Below are 17,789 nucleotides of genomic sequence, written 5' to 3' on the forward strand. Positions count from 1 at the left end.
AATGCTTCATTCTAGCATGCATAACTGGATTAACTGAAAGGTACAAGGCACTCAAGTTATCACAATATAATGTAGGACCAGATTTGAGGAACACCCAAAGATCATGAAGTAGATATATAATCCATGCAATCTCTGTAGTGGGAGCCAATGCTCTATACTCAACTTCAGCACTCGATCATGCTACTATGGTCTGTTTCGTGTAAGTCCAAGAAATACAATTTGCACCTATGTAGATAATATAACATGTAGTTCATCTCCTACTTGTGGTACAACCTCCCCAATCAGCATCTAAATATCCATACAACCTATAAGGTGATTGTGAAGTGGTTCTTAGTCCAAAGTTTAGAGTACCTTTGATGTATCTAAGAATCCTTTTTACTCCTTTAAGATATTCAATGTTTAAACTTTGCATAAACTGGCTTGCTAGATTCATAACATGAGTGATATCAGGTCTTGTGAGTATCAAGTATTGAAGACTCCCTACTATCATTTTGTATAATGAGGCATCTACAATATTTCCCACAGCTTCATGTAAACCATGGTTTTGAGCCAATGGGGTGGCTACACCCTTTGCTAAGGTCATCTATGTCTTGTCAAACAACTTAGCAGAATATGTACTATTACTCAAGTGAATTCCCCCTTCAAAATACTTAACATCTACTCCTAGGAAGAAGTATAAAGGGCCAAGATCTTTCCTAGCAAACTCTTTCCCAAGTTGTAAAATCAACTCTAAGACATGTGATGGATTACTTCATTTGTCGATAATATCATCCACATATAACAAGATAAATATGGTGCCTTTGTGCGTTTGAAAAATAAATAAGGAGGGATCAACCTTACTACATATGAAACCAAGATGTAGGAGATGCATGCTAAACATATCAAACTAGGCTCTTGACGTTTGTTTACCATATAATGCCTTTTTAAGTAGACACAGATGCTGAGGATACCTAGGATCAACTAATCCAGGGGGTTGACTCATGTACACCTCCTCTTGCATAAACCATGAAGAAAGGCATGTTTGACATCTACTTGGTTAACTTCCCACTTTGAGATGATTGCAATGGATAGAACCACCCTAATAGTTTTGGTTTTAACCATAGGGCTAAATGTTTCTTCAAAATCTATCCATTCAAGCTACGAAAATCCCCTGGCCACAAGTTTGTCCTTGTATCTATCTAGTGTTCCATCAACTTTCAATTTTTTCTTAAACACCCATTTTTAACAAACCAAGTTTATACCAGGAATATTTGGGCACCAATATCCATGTCTTGTTAGTTTGTAAAACATTGATTTCCTATGCATAGCTTCAAGCCAATAAGGTGACCTTAGTGCCTCCTTAGTAGAATTTGGTTCCCTCAAAATCTCTTTATTGCTGCAAGCAACAAGTGATATGTGTTGTTCCTTTGCCTTGTGTCTGGTGATCATACGATGCCCTTGTGGTACAGAAGGTACATCAACGGAAGTAGTTGATTGTAGTGTAGTATCTTCAGGTTGATAATGCTCTGGCTGATTCCACTCAGAGAAGTCAGCTTCTATATGTATTCCCTATAGATTAGTCATAGAGAAAGTAGGATTTGATGAACCACCATTGACTGGACCTGCACATGCAACCTGTTCCTCACCGCCACTAATTAATCCTAAGCCTACAGCTATCATGATCATCATCTAAGTATGAACCTGAGGGTTCAATAACACTACCATCATCAAAGAGTATATGGGTTGTTGTATTAGCATTTTCACCAATAACTTGTGTACTATCAACATGTACTGCCATGAAAATTATGATTATCATGCGCCTGTAGATTAGAGAATGATTCAACAGTAGTAGCAAGACGAGGCAAAACATTAAATATTAATGTTAATCTAAGATTAACTTGGAGACATATAGGGTAATGTGTTTTCATCAAACACAACATGGTTGGATATGTAAACCCTCCTTGTAGAGGGATGATAACATATATATTCTCTGTGTAAGCTGTTGTATCCTATGAACACACAAGGCTAAGTCTTTGGACTGAACTTGTTGCTACCCTTGATATATGGAAAACATCTACAACCAAACACTTTTAGGCTGTTGTAATCAGGTTTCTCTCCATATAACTTAACACATGGAGTCACCAAATTTTAGGAATGAGGAGGGAAATCTATTAATGAGGAACACTTTAATAAAGAAAGCCTCAACACATAGAAACAAAGGTACGTTAGCATGAAGTAGTAGAGTTAAGTCAGTCTCCATAATATGTCTGTGTTTTCTTTCTAAAACTCTACTTTGTCCAGTTGTGTTAGAACTTGAAATATGTATCATAATGCCACAATCTTCCAAATGTTTGATGAAGTTTATTTTGATAAACTCACCACTTCCATCACACTAAAATGTCTTAAATTCTTCAAAAAATTGTTTTTCCACCATTTTCTGGAATCTTACAAATACTTCAAAAAATTCAAATTTCTTTTTCAGTGGATAAATTCATGTATATCTATCTTGTGTGATCATCTACAAACATGAACATAATATTTCATATGCTGAGAAGATTCAACAGGCGCGGGTCCTCACAAGTCACAATGAATTTTCAATAAGGATTCCTTCTCAATTTTATTTCTCAATCCAAAAGGAAGTTTTTAACTTTTACCCAACTAACAACTAAAACAAACGGTAGGCATTTTATTCCAACTACTAACATTGATGCAACTATTGTAACTCAGAACTTTTAAAGACCTCAAACAAGGGTGTCCTAATATAGTATGCCACATGTTGTTTGATATGTTCCAATCGTGTGCAATAGTTAAAGCATAGAGATTGTTATCTTCCAAAACTTAGAGTCTATTTATTTTAGATCCCTTGGCACGCAGTGTACTTGTCTTCTTTTCCTCTACAACAAAGTTAGTTTTATTAGATTCAAGAGTGCAACGATTAACTTTTGCATGTTTACTAACTGATTGTGATATGTTTCAAGAACTTATCTTAACTTATGGACCGATTGTGATATGTTTCCAACATGTGTTATGTATAATTTTGATTCATTTCCAATAATGATTTTAACTGGTCCATTGTAGAGTTTAAAATCAATTAGAATCCATGAGTTATGTTTCATATGAATATTTACTCTTGAGTCAACATACAAAGTGCCATTAGTAGTGTTTTGTAGATTAGCAGCAGCCAATGCTTGTTGTAGCTCATCTGCTGATGTATAATGGATTACGTCAAGGCTATCCATTCACGAACTTCAATGCTTTAATGGAGTGTTCACAAGGATGGACGTTGTTTGGCATGTATGGATGCCAAGGAGTGGGTTTAATGCCTTGAAGGAACTCCCAGTTGGGTAACACCATTCTTGGATGATAGCTTGGAGCGTGGGAGGCCTAACGAAATGAGGAGGAGAAAGTGAAGAATGTCCTCCATTTGGCGAGCTGGAGAACACTTCGGTGACTCGCCAAAGCCCTTTGGCGAGGGTTCCCAAGATTGCCAACTGCCCAAGGAGCTACCAAGGGGAAAACTGCTCACTAGGCGATCTGAAGACCATTGGCGCACCGCCAAATAGATGGGTTGATGGTCTCGAGACCGCCTAAAGTTCCAGTAGCTTCCCAGCCAAGGCAAGGAGCAGAGTTCCTCGCCGAACCTATTAGGTGTATCGCCAAGCCATTAGGCGAGCCCGACTTGGCTCGCCCATTGACCCATTTCGGGTCACTTTTGGGCCCATCTATGTAATAATGCCTAAAACTATAAAGAGGCATTTAAGGGTTCATTTTAGGGTAGACTGATTTTGAATATTATGGTTGTAAACATAAACTCCTTGTGTGAGTGTTTGAAAGCTTGGTAAGCTTTTGTTGAACCTTGTTTAGAAACGGGGGTTGCTTGGGATATCAATTCCCTTGAGGTCTTCGTAAGAGTTAGGTGCTTGTTGTTGGATTAACGAAGTGAGGTCATTGGGTTTAATATACTCATAGGATGCTCTTTGTTTCCTCTTGTTGTGTCTATCTATTTATCCGGATGAGGTGCTTGTTAGGATCTAGTTTGGAGGTTATTGGATTTAATACATCCTTTAGTTGCCAACTGTTTCTTATCATGTGTCTCTTCTTCTATTGTTCTTGTTTTTCACTGATTATTATGATTCTTCTTATGAGAATTACATCATTTGGTATAGAGCAAGGCTTAGATTCGGTCCTACGAATTCTAGTCTTGGGTTGTTACAAAAAAGAAAAGGTAAAAAACATTTTCTAGAAAACCGCAAAAAAAATTGTTGATTTGAGTCTTGTTTGAAGTTCTAAGGTTAGATTAGTGTTCCCTAACTTTATTTGAGTTTGGATCAGAGATTTGGTGAAGTTTGGAGCTCTATTGAAGAATCCACCATTGTTGGGTGAAGAGGCTTGAAGAACTTCAAATGGGTTTTCAGATTTAAGCTAAATTGGATACCCTTGGATATTGGGGTTTGATCTCTATATCCTTAAGAGTTCATATCTAAAATTTGGGTGAAAACAGAATAGAAATCCATTGGGTTTGAAAATTGGGTGTTTTTCATGTTCATGGTGTTCTTCATGACTTGAAGAAAGAAGGAAATGGGTTCTGAAATTTGAAGTTTTTTGTTTGGAATTGAAGGTAAAAAAGTATTGGCTGTTGTTTCCCATATCAAGGAGAGCCTTCACCTAAATTTTCGTGAAATTCCGAGACAAAATTTTAAGGGTTTTATTTTGGGTGTTCATCTTGTTCTTGAAGTTCTTGAAGAACATTCAAACCTTCAAGGAAGGGAATCTTCAAAATAAAGAGAGTTTGATCCAAAAAGAAAGAAAGAGAAAGTGTAAAAGTTTTTGTAAAAAAGGAATTTACCTAAAGGGTAAAAACTAAAGGACAAAAGAAGGGGGGGACCACATCAAGTCAAATTTCGAAGCATTACAGGTGCAGATGCTGGACATTGGGAGAGCCCTGACTTAGCTCGCCTAGTCCACTCGGTGCCTCGCCCTTTGGGCAACTAGGTCGCCAAGTTGTCCCTCATTTCGGTGGTGCTATTGGAAATTTTGGCGAGCTCAATCTTGGTCACCGAATCCATTCAGCGCATCGCCAAACTTCCACCAAGATCACCGAGTTTCCTTGGAGGATTGTCGAGTTTGGCGAGTCAATCTTCAAGTTGGCGAGCTGAACTTCACGTTTGGCGAAGAAAACAGGCCATTTGGCGATGGGAAACACAAGTTATGACCTTTTCTAATCTCAGGTTCTAATTCCTAGTTTTCTTTTCTTTTTAATTCTAGTTCGTTGTCACGAATCCTAAACTGATTTTCAACTCGTAACTACTCTACTTGTTTACTATTGGTTCTTGAATTCACTTCTTTGTTAGTGCTTTTTCTTTTTGTGCTTTTTTCGTTTTACTTCGTAGTTAACTTCTTGACTCAAGTCTGTTTGCTTAATCGAGTCGTCCATTATTCTTGAAATAGAAATCTATTCTGACCTAGAGTAGAAATCGAGACCTTGTGATCAACTAAGTATAAGCAATCTTCAACATTAGCCGCGCCAATTTGAGAGGCAATCAAAGGTGTGTAAACACGAGTGATTGTGAGTTTGTTTTACTAACGCTAATATTGTGTGTTGTTTTTGTTGAGTTGTCTTAATTGTTAGGTACCATGGCAGCCGGAAGTGAAACCAACCCACCTAAGGGGAAGGTTACTTTGGGAACTATCATGGAAGCGACCATGGATGTAAGTCGAACGATTGGGCGCATGCATGAGCGTGTAACTTCCATGGAGGATGGGTTATCACGAATGGATGAGACTTGGCCCAAAGAGTGAGAGTTCACACTACCATCGTATGTGGTAAGGCGGACTATACCTAGGAAGGCCATGATCAATCACGAGCAAAGAGAGAATATGTTCTACTCCAAGTGCCTTATCCAGAACCAAGTATGTGTCTTGATCATTGGTAGTTGAAGTTGTGCCAACCTTGCTAGCACTGCCGTGGTGGACTACTTGAACTTCCTACCACTAAGCTTGCTAAACCATACACACTTCAATGGTTGAATGATGCGGAATTGAGGGTACATGAACAGGTGTTGATTAAGTTCCAAATTGGGAAATATCAATATGATGTCCTTTGTGATGTGATTCCCATGCAAGCTATTCATGTACTACTCGGGAGACCCTGGCAACACAACCATGCGTCCACACATGATGGAAAGCACAACACATACACCGTCATGTCAATGGGTCATAAGTATGTCCTTAAGCCAATGTCACCATCCCAAGTCATAGAGATGTATCGAAAGATGGATGAGTTGAGGGATAAAAGGAGGAAGGAGGAAGGACATGTGGAGGCCGAGGCCCAAGGAGAAGGAGAAAGGAGGGAGTTGAAAGGAAATGACAAGTTGTTGTCGGCTGAGCATAAAGAGAAGAGGGAGGAAGTGGGAGTCGAAAGTGAATTGATCCTTAAGGATCATGAGTTGCAAGCTAACCCATCTCACTCTTCCCCTCCCCATTTTGTTTCTTTCCTTTTGCAGGATCCTCGTGAAGCCCTTTCAATGAATACACTTGTGGGCTATCCAAACATTCCTAAGGGAGTGTCAGTTGAGGGTAAGAAAGATCTTTATTGCGGGCATCAAGGTACAATAGCTAAACTTAACATTTTTTCCATTACAAATGAAATGAACAAAGTGTGAATTTTAGTTTGTCTTTAAGTGAGCCTATTGATTCTTTACCTTGTATTGATAATGTGCTTGTTGAGAATGTGGATACACTAGTTGATCCTATTGATGACCGAATTGATTCTTCTTGTAAGATCAATTTGTGTCCATCTATTGTTGACACCTGTGCTTTGAATGCTAGTTCATTATCTTATAATGATTGTGTTGATCAACCTGTGTGTGAGGGTAGTTCACTGGTTGAGAGTCCTTGTAATGTGATTAAGGAACCTCAAGTTAGTGATACTAATAATAATGTTGATCAACTAAATAGGAGTGACTCTATGAGCATATCTATTGTGGAAGATCTGATTGCTTGCTTTGCTCATAGAGATCATGTGCTTGAACATGCTTCGAAAAATGATATGTCTTTTTTAGGGTGAACTTGAATGTTTTAATTCTTCCCTAGTGGTTGATCATTCCCTCTTTAAGTACAATATCTTATTTGAAGATGATGAAATCACTCCTAGTGATGTACCTAGTGGCGTGAAACTTGAGAGTAGTGTAGTTCTTAATAACTATACTATCTATAGCAACCCACTATGGTGTGAAGCTTTCCCTCCCAAAGATGGAAATCTCTTCTTGGAAGATGAGAGTACTCTTGTGGGAAAGGAATGTGATGAGGAGGAAGGTGGTGTTGGTTTTCCTATTACTTCTTCTTCTTGGTGTGTTTCAATCCTTGATAGTATGACCAATGCTTTTGAGCCTATTGGTAGTCATACTCATGAAAACACCCTCGAGGAAGTTGACTTGTGAGACACCTTTCTCTATTACTTATTTACATATGATGATGTTCATGATGTTGAGTGGAGTATGGTGTTGGAAAATGAGAGTGTCAATCGAGCAAAAGGAGAAGTACTTGGTCCAAGTCCATGGATCTCCTTTCCATTTAACCCCGATAGTGAATTACATTATGGCACTTGTGTAGTGATGCTTGTTCAAGATGACAAGTATCATTTGGATGGATTTGTTGACACATTTCCCTACGATTAAAAGTCATTCTTGAGGGTTTACAATCCGATTGAGGAGCCTACATTGTGTATGGGGAAGGGTAGTTTCCTAAGCCCTTTTGTTTACTTAGGCTTTGAGTATGATCTTGTCGATCGTACATTTTATGGGGGTATGAGCTCTTTGTTGAGAGAAGGTGAAGTTTATTTTAAATTTACCATGAAGTTTTTGTGTGTTCCTTCTTGTAAAGTGATGTGTGCTAGGATCCTTGAACCTAGTTGTGATCTTACATATGAGAACACCTTAGATGTCCCTAGTGAGCATGACACCTTTCTCTATTATCTATTTTCATTTGATGATACTCATGTTTGTGTGGGTACCATATTTTATGTTAATAGTGGAATCAATGGGGCAAATGAGAGTCTCCTTGACTCGATGCTATATTTTTCCTTCCCATTTGAGCTCGGTGTTGGTCTAAATTGTGATGGGTATGGTAGTAACACCCTTTTTCTTTCATGTGATTTTTACTTTGTGTTATTACTTGATAATGAGGTTTGTTTGCCAAGTTGTGTGGGGAATACTTTTGTATTTGACCCCGCTCATGAATTGGGAATAACTACATTCTTGAAGTTAGCTAGTGCATTGGATGGAATCTTAATTTGGGTTAACTTTGTTTAAGCCCTTGCACTTAGTTTTGAGAATGTTTATGTGCTACTTGACATAAGCGAGGTCTTGTGCCTGTTTGTATGTGGTTTGGATGTGGAACCAATGAGGGCTTACATATGAGGTTGTTTAAGTGTATTGGTTCCTACGCTTTACCCCTTTGTCAATGTTTCTTACTTAGCCAAGTATCTATTGCTTTGATGGGTTACAAACCCTTGGTTGATATTTGTGATGCTTGGTTATATGTTAAATTTGTGCACCCTTGGCATGGTGATGAAACTGTTATTGCCAACGCTAACCCTCATGCCATGAGGATCTTGTTCCTGATTGCTTCTCCTATGGTTTTGCAAGGTATGGATTCGAGGACGAATCCTTTTCAAGAATGGGAGAATGATGTAAATTGGATTACGTCAAGGCTATCCATTCACGAACTTCAATGCTTTGATGGAGTGTTCACAAAGATGGAGGTTGTTTGGCATAATGGATGCCAAAGAGGGAGTTCAATGCCTTGAAGGAGCTCCTAGTTGGGCAACACCATGCTTGGATGATAGCTTGGAGCGTGGGAGGACTAACGAAGTGAGGAGGAGCAAGTGAAGAATGTGCTTCATTCGGCGAGCTAGAGAACACTTCGGCGACTCGTCAAAACCCTTTGGCGAGGGTTCCCAAGATCACCAACTGCCTAAGGAGCTACCAAGGGGAAAACAACTCACTAGGCGATCTGAAGACCATTGGTGCACTGCCAAGTGGATTGGGCGATGGTCCCCAGACCGCCCGAAGTTCCAGTAGCTTCCCAGCCAAGGCAAAGAGCAAAGTTCCTCGCCGAACCTATTGGGCGCATCGCCAAGCCATTAGGTGAGCCCAACTTGGCTCACCCATTGGCCCATTTTGGGTCACTTTTGGGTCCTATCTATGTAATAATATCTAAAACTATAAATAGGCCTTTAGGGGTTCATTTTAGGGTAGACTGATTTTGAATATTATGGTTGTAAACCTAAACTCCTTGTGTGAGTGTTTGGAAGCTTGGTAAGCTTTTGTTGAACCTTGTTTAGAAACGGGGGTTTCTTGGGATATCAATTCCCTTGAGGTGTTCATAAGAGTTAGGTGCTTGTTGTTGGATTAACGAAGTGAGGTCTTTGGGTTTAATATACCTATAGGTTGCTCTTTGTTTCCTCTTGTTGTGTCTATCTATTTATCCGGATTAGGTGCTTGTTAGGATCTAGATTGGAGGTTATTGGATTTAATACATCCTTTTGTTGCCAATTGTTTCTTATCGTGTGTCTCTTCTTCTATCTTTCTTGTTTTCCGCTGATTATTGTGATTCTTCTTGTGAGAAATACATCATCTACAGCCTGGTAAGAGTAGTCTCACCTGTAGAAAAACTTAAGAGCAGTATGGTTATTCCTACAACAGATTTGACAAGCCTCAGTATTGTTCGTCTCCTGAAATCTACTTGAGGACTGTTTTGAGAACCTGGTCCATATTTCATGTTATAGGAACAAGTTCCTTGTCCGGCTGGCTTGAAGCCTCTTCCTCTAGAGTTGAAGTTATAATTTCCTCTTCTTTGAGAGTAGTTTCCTCTTCTGTTGCCCCTTTGGGCAGAAAATGACATGTTATGGTTTTGTTGTGACACTTCTTTTTCATCCTTCCTCATATCAAAGCCCTTCAGAGCATTAACAAATTGATTAAGAGTGGGATATGGTGCCTTAGCTAGCATGATAGTCGTGAAAGTCGTGTAGTTGAGACTTAAACCTCTAGAAAAATTAATTATTTTGCTATCTTTATCCACATGTTTGTGAATGGCTGCAAGGATATCACATATGCCTTTAAATTTCTTACTACATTCATCAATATTTGTTTGGTTTCTAGCCTATAACAACTCGGATCTCAAAATAAAGAAAATCCTAGTTTTCAAAAAACTCGTGCCAGTACCAACAGAACAAACCACGGACCGTAGGTACAACCACTGACCGTAGCTGGGATTCGGTCGTTAAGGTCCAAATTTTTTTAGTATCTGATCTCTCCTATGGTCGACCAATACGGTATGTGGTTGGACCTACGGACCGTAGGTCCGACCATAGGTGAGAGTCAACAGCCAATTAGAGGAAAAGTGTTGTTGGGTCAACTTCAACCAGACATATCTTTTAGCACAAATTGAATTAGGTGACCCATGACCTATCACATGAAAGATAATTGAATCCTCTTTCCAACGCAATCGAGTTTGCTAAAATCCAAGCTTGGAGGAAAATGTGATGCTCGTTTTGGTGAAATCCTGTCGGGTAGAGCATGAACGATAACTCCTAACGACGGTTGGTAGGTAAAACGACGGCCCATCAGTCCTGTAGTAGGTTGCACTCGTTAGATTTAAGTCATGGTTGTTTTGGTCCTTTCCCCTATGCGTTGGGAATTTAAACTATGAAGTTTGATCCCTAAACTACGTCGTTTTACTCAAAATAAATCTAATAACCTAGTCAAACTTACCCAGAACCCTCATTCTCCAAAAATCCATCCAAATTAGAACGAAAAGAAGAGAAAGAGGCGCCAGTTTCTTTCAAGAATAAGCAACATTGTTCTTCAAGTTTCAGCCCCGAAATCCAAAAGATTTCTCCGTAGATTTCGTCACCAGGTATGTGGGATTTCACTAGTGGATTCCTTTTATCCACTAGGTCCCTAAAATTCAGTTAAATCCTTGATTCTACATAGGTTCTTTAAACCTAGGGTTTGTAAAATCTTGGAGAATTGTTATGATTTCAGTTGTTATAGTATCCATAATCTAAATAACATATTTTCTTGAAAACGTTGCTAAACTTCTTGTACAAAACTCAGAACCCTAGTGTGTGTAAATTTTCTTAGTTTATGAATTATACTTGCTAGGTCAGTTAAACAAAAAATTATTCTCCAAATTTTGAATGTCACATTATCATTATATAAATGTTGCATTCTCAGTTACCATGTCAGTTTTGAGCTACTCGGCACTTAGAGCATTTTATCTTCATATGCATTCGGTTGGGAGTAAACTTAGCACCGAGTTGGACTAGGGTTCAGCGTACCCTCATAGTCCCAAAACTATGTGCCCGCATAGGATTATAAGTCCCCTCGGTTGGACATCATAATTAGTGATCACGCCAGTCATGCCTTTATACCCCTGGCAAGGTATATTGGGTCATCTCGATGGGGCGTATACATCGGACACCATATTTAGCTCATGTGGTTTATGTCGGTTACTAGTAGCTCCCACAATCAGACTCTTAGTGTATTTGGCCAGGTTTTCAGCATTTATATCAGTATAGAGTTCATCATGTTATCTTCATGATTCATACTTGGTCATTGCATTCAACTTACTTTTTCATTTATGTTTCAGTATTTATATTCTTGTTTAGATTATGTCATTGCTCAGTTATGCTTGTTCAGCTCATATATATTTGTTTAGTGTAATATCTATATCTTGCATGCTCAGTACAATACAAGTACTGACACATACTCTGCCCTACATCATTTTATGATGTAGGTTAAGGTACTCAGCATTTAGATCATGCTTAGATTGATTCTTGGTCCGCATTCAGCAGCTTCAGTGGTGAGTCCTCATACTTCGGGGACAGTAGACATGCTTTCATTTTAATCTTTGCTTTCAGTTTTCAGTTTTGTTAGAGTTAGATAGGGGCATGTCCTAACAACTCAACTCACTTAGAGGCTTTTTAGACATAGTAGTAGATTTAGTTTGAGTTGTTAAGTGATTGTTTCAGTTATCACTTAGCTCTTAGTATGTTTTACATATTCAGACTAGTTGTGTTTTTCCTCATTTCAGATATTAACTGTTTTTCACTTCCGCATAGTTCATGCTTTACTTAGTTATTTTCAGTATGCTTATGATATGCCAAACTCAGGGTTAAATTGGGGTCACTCATGCTTCTAGGTCCCATGTAATGTCAAGGGGGAAGCCTCGGGGCGTGACAAACTTGGTATCAGAGCATTAGGTTCAAGAGTTCTAGGGTGTCTAAAAGTTGTTTCTTCATTAGCAAATTTTATAGTATAACTTAATTTTTTTGCTAAAGGTTGCTTAACCATGTATATTACGCTAAAGGAAAAGACACAATAAGAAATTGAATAGAACTATTGAAGCATCACATTTAACATACAAAAGTGAATAGGGGTAAAATGGTAAAGTCACTATAACAATTATTGTTTTCTTAACAGGTGTGCAAATTTTAAAGCAGACAAGACAGAGGGAGTATTATTTAATCATTAGTTAATTTTCAGTTAAATTTTAACCAATTTCCAAACAATACAACCATTATGATTATTCCCTTTCATGAGTGTGAAGCGTGCCACATCTATGAGGGAGAGGCTACAAAATGTTTAAAGAAAAACTTCACTTTCTTTGTTAATCTTATCGTGCATGGGTATGATCCAACTTCTCCTTTCTAATTAGTTGTTATGCATTTCAGATCATGCCTCCTCATAGAGCTAACACACGGAATGCGAATGCACGCAATGCTAACGCAGTTCTTCCATTCTCAAACCATGAGGTTACTGATGAGTACACAAATTGGACTCATTTAGGGCTTTATTTTTATAAAAATAGTGTCCTCAAATGTTTATTTTGTCTCAATATGTGATGAAAACTCTTAAGTTTCAGGTATTTGAAGTTTTAGTGGAAGCATGGACACTTAGGCACAAAAAGGCTGAAAAGAACGAAGAAGCTGAAGCCTAAGCATCGCCAAGAACACTTGGAGATTTGCCGAAGGGACGCACTCCGCCCTTTCTTCTAGTACTCGAAGCCCAAAAGGAGCAAGATCAAAAAGGCAATGAAAGGAGCAGTCGGCGCTTCGCTGAATAGTTCCGTGAAGCAATACTATGTCGCCCAATGACATAGAATACGACGATGCTGAAGGCTAGTGCAAGACGGCGATGAACTACACCAAAGGGGGAATCACCGAGTTAATAGGCGATTCCGACTAACCTCACTGAAAAATCCGCCAGCACTATTTTCTGAAGTCTATAAAACTAAACTTCTTATTAATTTTTGAAGATTCGAACAATTATTATAGTTTTCACAATATAATAGTACTTTTTGGATATTTTTTTCTCAAGTTTGGAGAGGGTTTTTTGGGAGACTTGAAGAAAGAAGGATTTCATCTTCCCCAAGTTAGAAGTGGGCCTTCTCCATTCTTCTTTCTTTGGTTAAATCAAGGTTTAATTCCTTACACCCATTTGATTTTAGTATCATTTTAGGTGTATTTTTTTATTTTCTTGATGTGTGGCTAAAAACCCCCATTCTTGGGGTGTGATTTAGCAAATATGTGTTGATATTGTTATTGGGTCTTGCTTGCTAATAGATTAGATGTATTTTAATGGTGATTTCACCTAATGGTTGTGGTTTAATTTAATGGGTTTGTAGTTGTAAATACAAAACCACCCATGTATTTTCGGCATGCCCGAGAGTGAGGTCGCGAAAGCAAGACCACTAGACTGATGACCTAAGGAGTGGGTCGACATGAGGTTCAGCCCGAGAGGGTGAGCCCTAGTCCCATATCCTAACACTTAGCTCGAGAGAGTGAGTGGGGTAAGGCGTAGGTTGGCCTTCAAGTGAAAAATAGGTGTACGAGAGAACCGCATTTGAAACGGGGTAAGTTGCTCGAGAGGGAACTTATTTCTATCTAAAGCTTAGCCTAGTCATTTTTATCTTGAAAATTTCATGTCGAAAGCTTGTGCCCAACGATTTATCTCAACTTGTATTGCAGTCACACCACAAGAACTTGTCCCCATACTTGATTTTCTTGTTTTTTTTGTTTTTTTACTACTTGTGACAAAAACCCCAATTTTATATTTGACACCTTTGTGTCACCCCTTTTAATTTACAATGTTTTTAATCGTTAATGTCTTTACCTATGACTAGTTAGAACTTAATTTTATTTATCTATTAATTCTCAAAACCACTCCTTTGGGACACGACCCCAACCTTTAGTTAGGTTACTATATTATCGACAATCGTAGACACTCGTACCGTATGTTAGTGTTGTTGGTCACGATAAGCATCAAAATGGCACCGCTGCCAGGGAGTGGTGTTATTTGAGAATTTTTAGTCTAGTAGAATTTGTGTTCTTCTTAGTTGTAGTTTACTTACCTAATTTTTAGTTTTTTCTAGCTTGTTTATGTGTTAAGACAGGATAATGAGTATACATGACGGAGATGGTGAACCAATGGAGCACCTCCCAGTAGAAGTGATGAGGTTCAGGGATCGCATCCTGACTTTCAAGCATCTAGAAGGAGAACTTTTCCATGAGTCATGGCTAAGGTTTACAACACTATTAATGCAATGCCCAACTCATGAGATCCCCGATCTAGTTCTACTAGAGTGCTTCTATCGGAGTCTAAATCCCAGAAACATAGGATTAATCGATTAACTTATCCCAGGTGTCCTTGAGAGATACTCCTATGAGACCGCAGCAAAACTCCTTGACCTTGTGGCTAAGACCAACAAAGATACTGAGAAGGAACAACAATTGATCATCGTGCTGGATCATATGGATAACTTGACTCAAAAGGTCAAAGAACTAGAGCTAATGTCCAAAGAGAAGAGCAAATGCATGCCACCTACTGAGCAAGGAAGATCTATGGACGTTGAAAATAAATGTATTAAGGATATGTTAGTAACCATTCTCCAAAAGCTAAATGCACAAGATAGAGCACTAGAGGAGATTAGGGAAAATGTAGAAGTTCTGAACCAAATGAGCGGTTCTCACTCTAGATCTATCCAGCTAATTGAAACTCTCTTGGGTCGTGTAATGCCTCATATCCATCAGGCACAAGGCAAGGGGTTACCAAACTATGTTTTGGCTAACCCCAAAAGTGAAATTTCAATGCTAACCCGCGTCGTGCCACGACGTTAACTAAGGCGCTGTTGGGGAGGCAACCCAAAACCCTTGACTACTTTAATTTTGTTACTTTTGAAATAAAGGTGTTTTGATTTTGTAGGATTGGGTATGAAAAGTTTGTGAAAAGTACAGGATGAATTACACAAGTCCAATTGGTGAACCGCCAACTAGATCGACGACCACTACAAAGACCACCGTTTGGCTCCACACTTTGACTGAGGGTCCTGTAAAACTCGGCGAGATAGATAAACACTCGGCGGATCGCCGAGTTGCGAAGCAAATCCAACTAATGTCGCCGAATGGGTGAGATCTGGATGGTTTTTATAAAGGCACGGGCTTTGACTTTTAACCTTTTTCATATTCTCTCACTCTCGATTGTGGCAAAATTGCACCTACTTGGTATTTTCAAAATTTTCGCACCTCATAAGTATTCTAGTTGCTTTAGTAGTGCTTGGATCTGTACTAACCTGCTACCTAGCATCACAGTCTTGACTTAATTTGCCTAAAAGGTTAGTCCTCCAACCCTGAAATTAACTGTGACATTTATACTCCATTTGCAAGTAATGTTAACCTATGTCGTGCGCTGTGCCTTTCTGATAAGTTTAGACTATTCAGCGTGTTGAGGCGAGCTTACCTAATCACTCGGAGGTTCACTCTTTGAATCCATCTCGCCTTTAATTTTATGCTACTTGAAATCAGTGTCCTGTGCTCTTCGGCGACTCGCCGATCTATTCGGCGGAATTTTCTGCAGTTGCATCCCTCTGAATTTGATTTAGTTGTTTTAACTCCTTTCGAATTCTTTACAGAAATGGCTAGATCTAAAGCTGCAGGAAGAAGCAAGCCACCTCAAGGTAAAACAAAAGGGATTATAATCAACAAGGATGCAGATGCAGTCAGAAGCAAAGTTGCTAAACTTTCCACAATTGGCGAAAAAAGGAAGGGCAAACACAAGACCTTTGAATTATCAAATGCAAGCACTGACAGTAATAGCCTATATAGAAATAACCCCAACCAATCTGAAAGCAAAGGTGTGGGTTCTGATGAGGAAGATCTGCTAATCGCACAGAGGGCTGAGCAGCGAATTAAGAAGCGGAATGATTCATTCAGGGCCAGGAGCACCGAGTTGTCACTATTATCTTGCAAATTTCCTATCGAAAGCATGTACCTGACGATTTATCTAAATTTGTGTTGCGGTCACACCCCAAGAACTTTTTCCCATACTTGATTTTCTTGTTATTTTTGTTGCTTTTACTACTTGTGACAAAAAAACCCCAATTTGATATTTGACACCTTTGTGTCACCCCTTTAAATTTACAATGTTTTTAATCGTTAATGTCTTTAGCTACGACTAGTTAGAACTTAATTTTATTTCTCTATTAATTCTCAAAACCACTCTCTTGGGACACGACCCCAACCTTTAGTTGAGTTACTATATTATCGATGATCGTAGACACTCGTACCGTAGGTTAGTGTCGTTGGTCACGATAAGCATCTGTTACGAATGCTGAATTTTGGAATGCGATCAAGCTCTTGGCTCAGAATGTGGCCAATCAAAATAATCAGCAGGTTCCAGTCCCTACTAACACAAATGGAGAATAAACTACATCTAGGGTTTGAGACTTTGTTCGGATTAATCCACCTGAATTTCTAGGGTTGAAGGTTGGTGAGGACCCACAAAACTTCATTGATAAGGATAAGAAAATTCTAGGAGTAATGCAAGTGACTGGAACTGAGAGTGTTGAGTTAGCATCCTACCAACTTAAGGATGTGTCTCATATTTGGTTCACGCAGTGGAAGGAAAACAGGGGTGAGAATGCAGCTCATGTGACATGGGATTGTTTAACTGGAGCTTTCCTAGACAGGTTCTTCCCAAGGGAATTGAGAGAAGCTAAGGCACAGGAGTTTATGAACTTGAAGCAGGGTTCAATGTTGGTCCAAGAGTACAGGCTAAAGTTCACCCAGCTCTCCAGGTATGCTTCACACATGGTTGCTGATTCAAGGGCACAGATGAGTAAGTTCTTGTTTGGAGTATCCGATGTGGTGAAGACCGAGTGCAGGAATTCTACGCTTCTAGGGGATATGGATATCTCCAGACTAATGACTCATGCTCAGCAGGTTGAGGGAGAAAAGCTTAAGGAATTGGCTAAGGATAAGAAAAAGGCCATAACAGGAAATTATGAATACTCACAACAAAAGTCCGGCGGTGGAAATCGCTCACAGTTTCAGCTGAGATCTACAGGCCCAGCACCTTCATCATCTAGTGCTCCATCGCCCAGGTTTTGACAGGATCAAAAGGGTAGGGCATCAGGCTCTAAGTCTCACTGGAGTTCTTCATGTAACAGGACTTTCCCAACTTGTCCAAAGAGTGGTAAGAATCATTTGGGCGAATGTCTTAGAGGCAGGGAATGATGTTTTGGGTGTGGTCAGTCGGGTCATAGGTTGAAGGATTGTCCTTCTACCAGGCAGGAGCAAGGAGTTAACAATAATAGGGCTCAGTCTACAGCTCCAGTAGCATCAACAGGTCTCCCAACTCAGCAAGGTGCTTCGTTAGCACCAGAACAGGTTGTATGTCCTCTAGGCTTGCCAGGATCAGGAAGATTCTCTTGATGTAGTCACTGATACATTACGAGTCTTTAATTTAGAT

This window comes from Solanum tuberosum, unplaced genomic scaffold, assembly GCF_000226075.1.
Source record: "Solanum tuberosum cultivar DM 1-3 516 R44 unplaced genomic scaffold, SolTub_3.0 scf00425, whole genome shotgun sequence".
NCBI classification, from domain to species: domain Eukaryota; kingdom Viridiplantae; phylum Streptophyta; class Magnoliopsida; order Solanales; family Solanaceae; genus Solanum; species Solanum tuberosum.